This window comes from Chiloscyllium plagiosum, unplaced genomic scaffold (assembly GCF_037043375.1).
Source record: "Chiloscyllium plagiosum isolate Xiang-an unplaced genomic scaffold, Cpla_swu_hap1 HiC_scaffold_27, whole genome shotgun sequence".
Taxonomy (NCBI): Eukaryota; Metazoa; Chordata; class Chondrichthyes; order Orectolobiformes; family Hemiscylliidae; genus Chiloscyllium; species Chiloscyllium plagiosum.
Window position 1 is genome coordinate 45,578,202 of NW_028270165.1, and position 12,694 is coordinate 45,590,895.

Sequence of the window (12,694 nt, forward strand, 5' to 3'; positions counted from 1 at the left end):
CACACTCTCACTTTACCAAGCATGCACACACGCAAACACACACTCTCTCACCAGACTCACATGTATGCACACACTCACTCACTCTCATGCATGCACACATAGATAAGACTATGGGGTGAATTTGCATTTGCAGAATTATGTTTGTAGATACATTCTATTTTGCTCAAAAAGTGCACAATCTGCAGACAGTCAATCCATGTAATATTTTATAAATTCCTACTTTGACTCAAGACAGACTCGAACCTCACATCTTTCATGCATTGTCTGAGCTGAGATGGCACCTCTTTGTAAAACCTTAAGTTATCTCGAGACTGTGACTTAAAAGAAGTTTTGGGATTTACATACTCATGAACTGAAACCTGAAACCCATTCTAAAGATGAAACACTTAAAAGCAGTCGAGATTTGTTCAATGTATCAATTTGCTACAAATTCTGTGTCTTATGATCCTGCTGTACAGCTACCTGACGAAGGAGCAACACTCCGAAAGCTAGTACTTCCAAATAAACCTGTTGGACTATAACTGGATTTTTAACTATGTTTCCAGTGAAAACAGCCCACCTCTCCCACTGCTGCCAGTAAACTTTACAATGCTGAGGAAACAATGAACTATCAGTCCTGAAAAATGTACAATTCTAATAATACGAGCTACACATTGACTGCTCCTTCTGATATAAGACATTGGAAACCTCGCGCCGGAGATTGAAAGAAATTAGCAGCTTTAAAAGAAAAACCTGTTGGATCTCATAGCCTTCAATGTCTGAGTCCGACGGTAAGTTCAGGTAACTTTTGTTGGGACCCAACTTTGTTGCAGCTTCAGATGCACAAAAAGTAGCGGTTTTTTTTCAACACACACACACACACACACACACACACACACACACACACACACACACACACACACACACACACACACACACACACACACACACACACACACACACACACACACACACACACACACACACACACACACACACACACACACACACTCCCCTGCATCCCACTTTCTTCACTATTGGCCAGCTGAGTTGTCCCTTTGTAATTCGATCCTTGGTGCAGCCTTAGCCTGGAAGAAATATTGCTTCACTCAGCAATTGCAACCCATAGCCTGTATGCAAGTAAGATTCCCCCCGCGCATTTGCAGATGGGCTGTCAAGAATCAACCACACTGTTGTGGTCTAGAGTCACATATAGGCCAGACCAGGGAAAGGATGCAGCTGGGACGACTGAGTGAATCCTTTCCCACAACGGCAGGTTCCTCCCCGAAAGCATGAGTGAATCAGATTGGGGTGTTTGTTCCCCGAAAATGGTTTCATAATGAGATTCTGAACTCCAGATTTCTGACTGAACTCCAAATCCGCCATCTGCTATGGTGAGATTCAAACCCGGGAGTCCCCAGAACTGGGTTATTAATGCAGTCGATAATGGCACTCGGCCGAAGCTCCTTCAATCCCCCTGCGATGAGAGGTGAACTCACTGATGTCTCTGCAGGTGGGAGGAGTAGGTGAAGCCCTTCCCGCACAGTGAGCAAGTGAACGGTCTCTTTGATCCTCCAAGCTGAGTAAATGGTGTGAAGTCCTGTACTTTTCACAGTCACCGCACTGAATCTCCCTCATTCGGGTGTATCAGTATTCTTCCTGCCACACCAGTGTCCAAGCAGACAAAAGCAAACATTTCTTCTCGACTGGAATAGCTGCTGATATTCAAGTCCCAATGAATCAAATGACTGTCAGAAGCTGATGTATCTTTTGGTTTCAGATTTCTTTCCCCATGTCTTCCTGCAAATAAAACCATGAAATAAGTCACGGTCAGTACAGTCAAATGAACATAACATCGGTGACAATTCCTTAGATTGCCAGATACCTGCTGATCATATATTATTCATGACACAGAAACCTGAAAACTCTCATTCAGCCAGATAGCATTAAGTATATAAAGAGGAAAACTTCATTTAGGTGACAATGACCTGGAACAACCTTCCTACAAAGGTGCTGGAAATGGAGCTGAATGAAGGATATGAAAATGAAATGTCATGGCTTTTTCAGGAAAGAAAGCCAGTAAAGTTGCCGAAAGACGTCCTGCTGACCTGTTAAAATAAAAATGAATACAAGAAATACGGGATGTAATTCCATTACTATATTAGAAGGTGAAAAATCATAGCCATGCAGCTTGTACAATAGCGAATATCTGATATACACCATATGAAGCAATCATAAAGTCCCTGCAGTGCAGAAAGAGGTCATTTGGCCCATCGAGAATGTTCCGCCATTCTTTAAGATCATGGCTGATCTATCCATCATCTCAGCTCCTCTTACCTGCATTATCCTGACTACCCTAAATTCACGAACCATCCAAAATCCCATCGAACTGTGTCTTGAATATGCCTGCTTCTATTGCTTCCTTGGGCAAAGAATTCCATACATTCACCACTCTCCAGGAGACGTAGTCCCTCCGCCTCTGCCTTAAATCTATCCCTATAGTCTTGTTACCTAGTCTAACCCACCAGCAGAAACGACGAGATAGGATGGGTCTGGGTGGCAAGTTGTTCGATGGGTCAATGTGGACTTGATGGGTTGAATGGCCTCCTTCCACACTGTAGGGCTTCTATGATTTACTGCAGTTGTGTTTGCCCAGAACCACAGCTCCCAGAACCTCCCAACCTCTGCAAATTGAAAGACAAGTCCCACCCTGCCCTCTCATATGTGTGTTATCAAACTGCTTCATCGCTTCCAGTGAATACAGCCCACACCTCCCACTGCTGCCGATAACCTTTACAATGCTGGTGCAACAATGCAATACCTGCAATACTGAAACCCGTAAGGCTTCTGATGATACCAGTTACTGATTCACCGCTCCTTCTGATGCACAGCATTGGAAGTACATTTTTGGGGGCTGAAAGAAATGAGCAGTTTAAAACAAAAACCCACCTAACCCTTCACTAGGATTCCTGTTCAGGATACTTTACTTAAAACACTTCAACCCCACATTGCAACAAGTTCCACATTCCATCAAAATCCTGGATGTCCTCACTTACTCAGTTGCTGTCTCTCAAATGAAAGATTTCATTGTAGCTTCTGCTCCCAGTAAGGACAAAATATCTTTGAAAGCTGCTCTGAAATTCCAGTCTTCACAACAATACTTCTGCTTTCCTTCAGTCCAAATTGTCTGTGCTGACCAGATATCCCAAATTAACATAGTCACATTTGTCAGCACTTAGCCTATATCCCTCTCAATTCACCCTGTTACCAGATGCCATTTAAAATGCTGTAATTATACCAGCCTCCACCACTTCCTCTGGCAGCTCATTCCATGCTTGCATCACTCTCTGTGTGAGAAAGTTGTCCATAAGGTTCCTTTTAAATCTTTCCCCTCTCACCTCAAATCTATGCCCTCTAGTTTTGGACATCCCTACTATGTGGAAATGTTTTTGGCTATTCACCCTATCCATGCTCCATATGAACTTCTGTAAAGTCACCCCTCAGCCTCCAATGCTCCAGGGAAAACAGCCCCGGCCTATTCAGCCTCTCCCTATAACTCAAACCCTCCAACTCTGGCAATAGCCTTGTAAATCTTTGCCAAACCCTTTCAAAGGTTCACAACACTTTTCCTGTAGCAGGATAACCAGAACTGAACGCAGTATTCCAAAAGTGGCCTAATCAATGTCCAGTACGGAGGCAACATGACCTCCCAACATCTGTACTGAAATGCACTGACCTATAAAGGCAAGCATACCAAACACCTCCTTCACTATCCTGTCTACCTGCGACTCCACTTTCAAGAAACTATGAACCAGCACTCCAAGGTATCTTTGGTCAACAACACTCCCCATTAACTTTGCAGATCCTGCCCTGATCTGCCTTTCCAAAATCAAAATTTCAAAATGGTGTTGAGAAACGTATCAGTTGTGATTGAATGGTGGAGTAGATCTGATGGGCTGAATGACCGAATTTCTGCACCTATGTCATATGGTCTCTTGCTGTCCTGGACACAGAGTATGAGAATTGGGAGCAGGAATAGGTCATTTGGTCTTTCCAGTCGGCACCAGCATTGAACAGTTCATAACTGGATATAAATATACCGGCATCTAGGTGGTCAGGGTGGGATTTTTTTCACTGCAGCATCGGAGGTTGAGAGATGACCTTAGAGAGGATTATAAAATCTTCAGGGGTATCGATGAGGTGAACAGCAGGTATTCTTTCCCTGGGATGGGTGTTTCAAGGTTAGGGAGCAAACTTTGAAGATGAGAGGAGAAATATTTTAAAAAGACATGAGGGGCACCTTTTTATTTTAAGACAGATAATGGTTCTCATGTGGTATCAATGTCCAGAGCAGGTGGTGGATGCAGGTACAGTTACAGTGTTTAAAAGACATTGGATAAGTACATAGATTCATAGAGATGTACAGCATGGAAACAGACGCTTCGGTCCAACCCATCCATGCCGACTAGATATCCCAACCCAATCTAATCCCACCTGCCAGCACCCGGCCCATATCCCTCCAAACCCTTCCTATTCATATAACCATCCAAATGCCTCTTAAATGTTGCAATTGTAATAGGAAAGGTTCAGAGAGTCTGGGCCAAACACTGGCAGGTGGGACTAGTTTAGTTTCAGAACACAGTCAGCATGGACAAGTTGGACTTAATGGTTTGTTTCTGTGCGGTATGACTCTGTTCTATCCTGGTCTTAAAACCATTTTCTTACCTCCCCCCAATACCCATCAATTCTTTGTTCTTCAAAGTCAAGTGAACTCAGCCTTGAATACATTCAATGACTGACCTAACTGCAGGAAGACATCCCCACTTCTGAACTCAATTCCACTTGCTAATATCCCACTTGCCATGCTGATTGCTTGCTGCTCCTGTCTGACAACTGGCAGTGACTGGTGTAGAAGGACGCTGAGGCCCCTTTGTCCATCCACACATCATTCCTGATGAAGGGTTCGTGCCCAAAACATTGACTCTCCTCCTCCTCAGTTGCTGCCTAACCTGCTGTGGTTTTCCAGTGCCACACTTTTCAACTCTGATCTCCATCATCTCACTTTCATCACATCTCAACATATCACCATTTAAACAATGTGCCTCCACTCTGCGCTTTTTTTTAACATCAAAGGCTATAGATTGTGTCACTGCATTTGCCATGTGTTTGTAAATTGAGACAGACCTGGATCAACTTTTTCAGAGTCTGTCCCCTCCCTCGATTCACTCTTTCCTTTCAGTTGCTGCAAGTTAACAATTGAACCCCAGAATGAAACAAAAAATGAAAAAAGTGGTGAGAAACAGACTGTTGTACTCACGAAAGTTAGACAGAGGAAGGAAGTTACAATCTGGGGTGAAGTTCACAGAGAAAGGTGCAGCATCAGCTTCAGAGCTCACGGTCCAACCGCCATATTTCGACAATGGCCGGCTCTGATTGGCTGGAGGACCAGTCTCCTTCCGGTCCTCCAAGGTTCTCCATTGGTCCATGGAAAGGAGCTGACGCGCAGTTTCTGCAGGCACCAAGGAATATGCGCAGTGCTTTGCTGACACTGGCGGTCATGCGCATTGCTTGCTGACACCGCGGAGCATGCTCAGTGTGCAGGAATTTGTTCCAAATTTTAAAGTTAAAAATCACAAAACACCTGGTTATAGTCCAACAGACTTATTTGGAAGCACTAGCTTTCACAGCGCTGCTCCTCCATCAGGTGGTTGTGGAGTATAAGATCGTAAGACACAGAATTTATGATCGTATACTCCGCAACCGCCAGATGAAGGAGCCACGTTCCGAAAGCTAGTGCTTCCAAACAAGCCGATTGGACTGTAACCTGGTGTTGTGTGATTTTTAACTTCGTACACCCCAGTCCAACACGGGCACCTCCACATCATGACAAATTTTAAGTGTCCAAATGCGAATACGAGAGAAAAATACCAAAGCAAATTTTGTCGAAATGTTTTTCCCCTGTGCCTAGACATGGTATTACTTTTGCATTTTGTCTGGCTGCTCAACGTTTCTGTCGTTTCCCCAGGGTAGAGGTATTGCAAAACTACAGGGTATAGGTTTAGGGTGAGGGGAAAAGATTTTAAAAGATTTAAAAGACTCGGAATATAACATTCACCCCTTACAGGGCGAAAGTGAGGACTGCAGATGCTGGAAATTAGGGTCGAGAGTGTGGAGCTGGAAAAGCACAGCAGGTCAGGCAGCATCTGAGGAGCAGGAGAATCGACGTTTTGGGCAAAACCCTTCATCAGGAAATAGCCATGGGGAACTGCAGGGCTGCAGCGTAATCGAGTGAGTCTGGGTAGGATGCTGTTGGGAAGGTCGGTGTGAATGGTCTGCAGGGATGATATGCCTTAGCTATGCTTATATTGAGAAATGGTTGCCACAAATCTGCTGTGGGACGAGTGGGTTCCAGCTCGTGGGACACTGACACCAGTCCTGGGGAAGGTGGGATTTGTGCTGTCTCTCGCTTCCCATTCTGCCCCTTGTCCATTTTCTCCCCACCCACTGCCCCCGCCCTTTCTCCCCTCTTTACACTGCACCCCGATTCTCTCCCCAACCCTCTGAACCCCAGTCATTCTCTGCTCCACAACCTCTGTCTCCTCTCCATTTCTCTCCCTTCTCCACCACCACCAGTGCCCCTGCCCGTCCTTTCTCGTGCCTCAGCCCTTGTGATCTAATGGCCGAGCAGAGGCTGATAACCAAGTTTAGAACACATGAGGATGGCCTCAGCCGAGACCCTGGGTTCACGTCACACTACAGGAGACCCAGCTACACAATACACTCTCACACACACAAGCACACGCTCTTACATACTCACACGCTCGTGCAGACCCTCTCTGATAGACATGCTCTCTCTCAGACACACAGTAATACATCCCCACACTCAAACCTACGCACACACCATCTCACATGCTTATACTCCATCTCACACACACATAGTACCCAGCATGCACACAGACACACACACACACTCACACACAGTACCCAGCATGCACACACACACACACGCTCTCTCTCTCATGCATGCGCTCATATATCGAAGTCTTTGGGGTGAATCTGCGTTTGCAGGCTTATATATTTGCAAATAGAACCAGTCTCACTCAAGATTAGGATACAGATAGACCCTACCCTCACAGCTTTCATGCATTGTCTGACCTGAGGTGTCACCTCCTTTTATAGAATCTTAAGTTACCTGGAGAATGTGACTTTTAAAAAGTTCTGGGATTTACAGATTAATGAACCGAAATCTACAACCCGTTTTAAAAAATGAAAGACTCAACAGCAATCTAGGTTTCTTCAATATATCATTTATGTTACATGACACTATAATCTTTTATTATATATTCCGTGTCTTATGATCCTCCTCCACAGCAACTACAGGTCCAAGGAGATCTGTCCCAACTTTCCAATCTACCTTCAGAACTGACACTCCTCAGGCACGGCACCATTCACGTCAACCTGTTCCTACCCTGAGACCAACGAGCCACATACCATGGACGCAGCCAGCTCCAGAAGCAGCTGAGACTTGTTCAGTACGAAATACATTGTACATTGCTCCCAGAATTTCAACTCGCAACGAGTTTCAAGAACATCTGCTTCTCAGTCTGTCTCCTGCTCCCAGAACACTGCTGTTTGTCCCGTCCCCAGGGACTGTGCTCTCTGCACGAGCGGATAATTGAACCATTTTGTTTCTACTTGCAAGCTGTGCTGGTGGAAGGCAGAGCCCATTCACTCTTCTGCTCTCTCTCACTATCACTTGGGGTAGGAGACGTCATTGACACGAATACATCAAATGGCAACTTTGAACTTGTTCCAAAGGTCTGTTATCGGAGAAATGACAAGGTGATGTGCTATCGGGACAGACAGAAATGGACACCGGAGACTCTTCCCTCAGGTAAATTGATATGAGTGCCTGCTTGTGCAGCCTGTTTGGTGTTCAGAATTTGCCTTGACACAGCAATCCTGCAGAAAGTATTTTGTTACACGGGCGTCTGTTTCTTTACCGCAGGAAATGGACAAAAAAAAAGCAAGTCATGTGTTTCAACTTCACCAGTTCATTACCATCTGAGGGAAGAGGTTTCACACTTGAGATCAGAACACACCGACAGAACAGGACAAGACAACTCAGAGCTCCACAAGGGTGCCAGCGCAACTGTGTAAATCTGACCCTAACCACTCTCTGCACGAAAACGTTCTTCATAATGTTATTTTTACTTCCTTTCCTCGAGACTCTGCCGAATTGTTAGCGATCCTTTCAGGCGTGGTACCATTTTCACTATATTATTTACTCTGTCTAGACCCCTCGTGTATTGGAAAACGTCAACTGGGCCAGATTTCAAACTTCTGTCTCCAAGGAGAGCTGTCCCAACTTTCCAATCTGCCTTCATTACTGACATTCCTCATACACGGCACAATTCACGACAACCTGTTCAGCGCTGTCTCCAATCACATCAATTCCCCGCTTCCTGAAAGTTCACTCTCAGATTGGAGCAAAAACGCAGCTGGAGGATTCATTCAGACCCGGATTGTGTGGGCGAACAATCTGCAATACTTGTTCTAACTTTGAACAAGTGTTTCCCTTCGCTGTGTTCGCTGCAATGGTAGCTCAGCCCCATCCCCTACTTCTGGCAGTCCGACCTCGTTGAACGAAGATGCTTTTGTGGAAAAGTGATCTAGCACTTTTGCTCTTCTGCTGTCTCCCTCTCTCTGAATCCCTTGGGTGAGAGGTGTCAGTTTCACTAAAAAGGCCCTGACCTTGCGGTGCCTGACACTTTAACACATCACCGTGTTCCCTGGCCAACATCTCAGTCTCAGGCTTGCAGCAGTGTTCCAGCTCCAGATGAAAGAACAACACCTCATTTTCCACTTGCCGAATCGTTGTGGATCCTTTCAGGTGTGGGAGCATTTTCACAACATTATTTCCTGTTTCTCGGTCCCTCATGACTTGGAAAAGTTCGGTTCTCCGAGGAGAGCTGTCCCAATTTTCCAATCTCCCTTGATTGTTGACATTCCTCAAACACCGCACCACTCACGTCAACCTGTTGAACACTATCTCCAACCATTTCACTTCCCTGTTTTCTGCCTCATTCGTACTCCAAACAGCCCAACCTCGTTTCACGAAGGCGTTTTTTGAGAAAATTAATCAGGCAGTTATGCACAAGTCAAGTTAAAAAACGCGGGCTCTTCCGGGATTTGAACCCGGGACTTCTCGCAACTCGGCACAGTAACGGACCCTAAGCGAGAATCATACGCCTAGACCAACGAGACAGAAAGCCGCCGCGCGACCAACCCACCACACCGCTTGCGCGACCTGAGACTTGCTCAGTATAAAATACATTTGAGATTGCTGTAAGCATTGCAAGCGGCAAAGAGTTTCCCGAACAGCTGCTTCTCATTCAGTCTCCCTGCTGCTGTTTGTCCCGTCCCCGGGAACCGGGCTCTCTCCACTGGCAGATAATTCAACCATTTTGCTTCGAAACTTTTCTCTGACACCCGAGTGGCCAGTGACAAGCATTGCCCTCCTCAACATAGGATACAGAGAACAGGAGAAGACCACGCAGACCTCCACGAGTGTATCAACTCGACTGTGCACATTGGGCCAGTATATCACTGGGAAATATTTATGTCCAAGCTTTTTTCGGCAGCAGATGAGAAGGCGAGGTGCAGAACAGAGCGCTGTTATACCGGAAAGCTGCTAAAGACGACATTGAGTGAAAAGGAGAGAATGCTTTCTCAGCTGGGTTATGGTCCCAACACGCACCCGTTGTGCCAGGGGTTCCACCTCGGTTCCACTCTTCCTTCACTCGCAACACCCCACACCCACCTCCCATAGTGCCAAGGCACTTTCCCCTGCAACCGCCGAATGTGTAACACCTGCCCATTTACCTGCTCCCTCCTGAATATCCAAGGGCTCAAACATACTGCCAGGTGAAGCAGCACTTTTGCCACAACCTAGTCCGCTGCATTCGCTGCTCACAGTGTCATTTCCCCAATGTAGCATGAAGCATAAACTGGGTGACTGCTTCGCAGAACATCCCGGTTCTGCCCGCGGAAAAAAAGGCCCTGACCTTGCGGTTGCCTGCCACTTTAACACATCACCCTGTGCCCTGGCCAACATCTCTGTCTCAGGCTTGCAGCAGTGTTCTAGCTCCAGATGAAAGAACAACACCTCATTTTCCACTTGGAGACCTTACAGCCCTCCGGTCTTCAATATCGAGTTCCATAACTTTCGGGCCTGAACTCCCCCATGTCCTTGACCCCTACCACACAAACGACTCCTTGTTATCACCTCGTCTGCTATGACACACTACGTATTGTTAGCCGCTAACAGTCTCCATTAACAGTTATTCGCCCTCTCACGCGGATCGTTATTCACTCCCACGTCCTTCCTATTGTTCTCTCTCTGAGCTGGCGGCAAACACAGCAATGTACATCGGAGACTCTGAGCCAGCTGAAACTTGCTCAGTGTGAAGTACATTCCACATTGCTCCAAGAATTGCAAGCAGCAAAGCGTTTCCAGAACATCTGCTTGTCATTCTGTCCCAGGGGCGCTGATATTTGTCTCATCCCCAGCAACTGGACTACCTCCACTGGTGGATAATTAAACCATTTTATTTCTACTGGCACGTTGTTCTAGGGGGTGGGACGGAGTGTAGGGTGGGGGGCGGGTAGAGTCCATTCGCTCTTCTGCTCTCTCTCTCTCTCTCTCTGAAACCCTTGGTGTGAGAGGTGTCAGTTACATTAATGCGGGGAACATGAACAACTTTGATTGTGAACTTTCTCCAAGGGTCTGTTATCGGAGAGATAGAAAGATGCTGTTTTGGCAGGACCGAAAGAAATGGACACCGAGGACTCTTCGCCCAGGTAAATTCACATTGTTGTGCAGCCTTCTTGGTGTTCAGAAATCGTCTTCACGCAGCAATCTTAGGGAAAGTCTATTGCAAAGTGAGCATCGCTTTCTTTGCTGCGACCGCGCAGCAGTTAACATCTGAGCCTGAAGTGTCCCAGATGAAGAGAATCCGAGTGAAACCTTCACTCACTGAGAGTCATCCCCACGGCTCTGAGCTGAGGGACTGCAGGCAGTCCAACATGGAAGGGACGGTTAAAAATGAACCCTCAGCCTCTCTGCCCCAGAGACAGGCAGTGGGACGGCATAAACACGTAGGATCATTCTCGCGCAGACAGAAGCCGTTCAGCCCATCGAGTCCACGGCGACTGTCTGTCACTTGTCTCTCTCTCTGAGGTTATTCACAATCGGTGGTATCCGTCCTAATATTCGGGGACTATGTCTGAGTCGTGATGCAGTTTCTGACGTGCTTGTCATTCTCGTCTGAACCAGGGTGGCGAATTACTGCAAGGAATGGACGAAACCGCAAGGCATGTGTTTCAACTTTTCCAGTTGATTGGCATCGCAGAGAACTGGGTTTGCGATTGAGTTCAGAGGAAACAGACAAAGTACAGAATACCACTGAGACCTCTAAAATCATGCCATTTTAATTGAGTGGATTTGGCGAGTGCATCGATATGCTACATGCCATTAAGAAGATGCAAAGGCAGCTTGCAGAAGAGAGCAGCTCGAGGTGACATTGAACAATAGCAGAGGATGGTTTCGATCCATCGACCTCTGGGTTACGGGCCCAGCACGCTCCCGCTGCGCCACTCTGCTGCCGCACGCAGCGCCTCTTCCACAGAACACTTCAGGTTTCCGTCTGGCACGCGGCAGGCACGTTCGAGCCTGATGTCAAAGACCTCCACTGCTGCCGTGTAATATGCTGTTTCGCGGACGTATGGAGGCTATGTAAATATAAACTTATTTCTAAATTCCCACATTCTGTTGGTCGAACTGTGATTTCACACTGAATCACAACATGTGTCACAGCGCAGACGGAGGCCATGTGGCCCACCTTCGCTCTGCTGGTTCTACACTTAAGTAAACATGTGTCTCTGTTCGTTTCATTCTCTCGCCTTCTCAGCGTAAATCTGCTCATCTGAACGTGACCACCGAATTCCCTTTTGTGTCCATTGAATCTTCCTCTTTGTCAATGACAGACAGGGACTTACTGACCCTAACCACTCCCTGTAACGAAAACGTTCTTCCTAATGTCACTTTTACTTCTTTTCCTCGTGACTTTAAAATTCTGCCGAATCGTTGTGGATCCTTTCAGGTGTGGGAGCATTTTCACAACATTATTTCCTGTTTCTAGGTCCCTCATGACTTGGAAAAGTTCGGTTCTCCGAGGAGAGCTGTCCCAATTTTCCAATCTACCTTGATTGTTGACATTCCTCAAACACCGCACCACTCACGTCAACCTGTTGAACACTATCTCCAACCATTTCACTTCCCTGTTTTCCGCCTCATTCCTACTCTAGACAGCGCAACCTCGTTTCACGAAGGATGTTTTTTGAGAAAATTAATCAGGCAGTTTTGCACAAGTCAAGTTAAAAAACGCGGGCTCCTCCGGGATTTGAACCCGGGACCTCTCGCAACTCGGCACAGTAAAGGACCCTAAGCGAGAATCATACGCCTAGACCAACGAGCCAGATAGCCAGCACACAGCGAACGATTCACACCGCTTACGCGACCTGAGACTTGCTCAGTATGAAATACATTTGAGATTGCTCTGAGAATTGCAAGCGGCAAAGCGTTTCCCGAACAGCTGCTTCTCATTCAGTCTCCCCTGCAGCTGTTTGTCCCGTCCCCGGGAACCGGGCTCTC

General features: G+C 46.6%; 1 non-coding gene across 1 annotated transcript; it reads right to left on the reverse strand.

Annotated features, from left to right (window-relative positions):
* Window positions 1–11,572: 11,572 nt before the first annotated feature.
* On the reverse strand, window positions 11,573–11,644 carry trnat-cgu (transfer RNA threonine (anticodon CGU)). Its single transcript has one exon. It is a non-coding gene; the product is annotated as a tRNA-Thr (tRNA).
* Window positions 11,645–12,694: the final 1,050 nt, after the last annotated feature.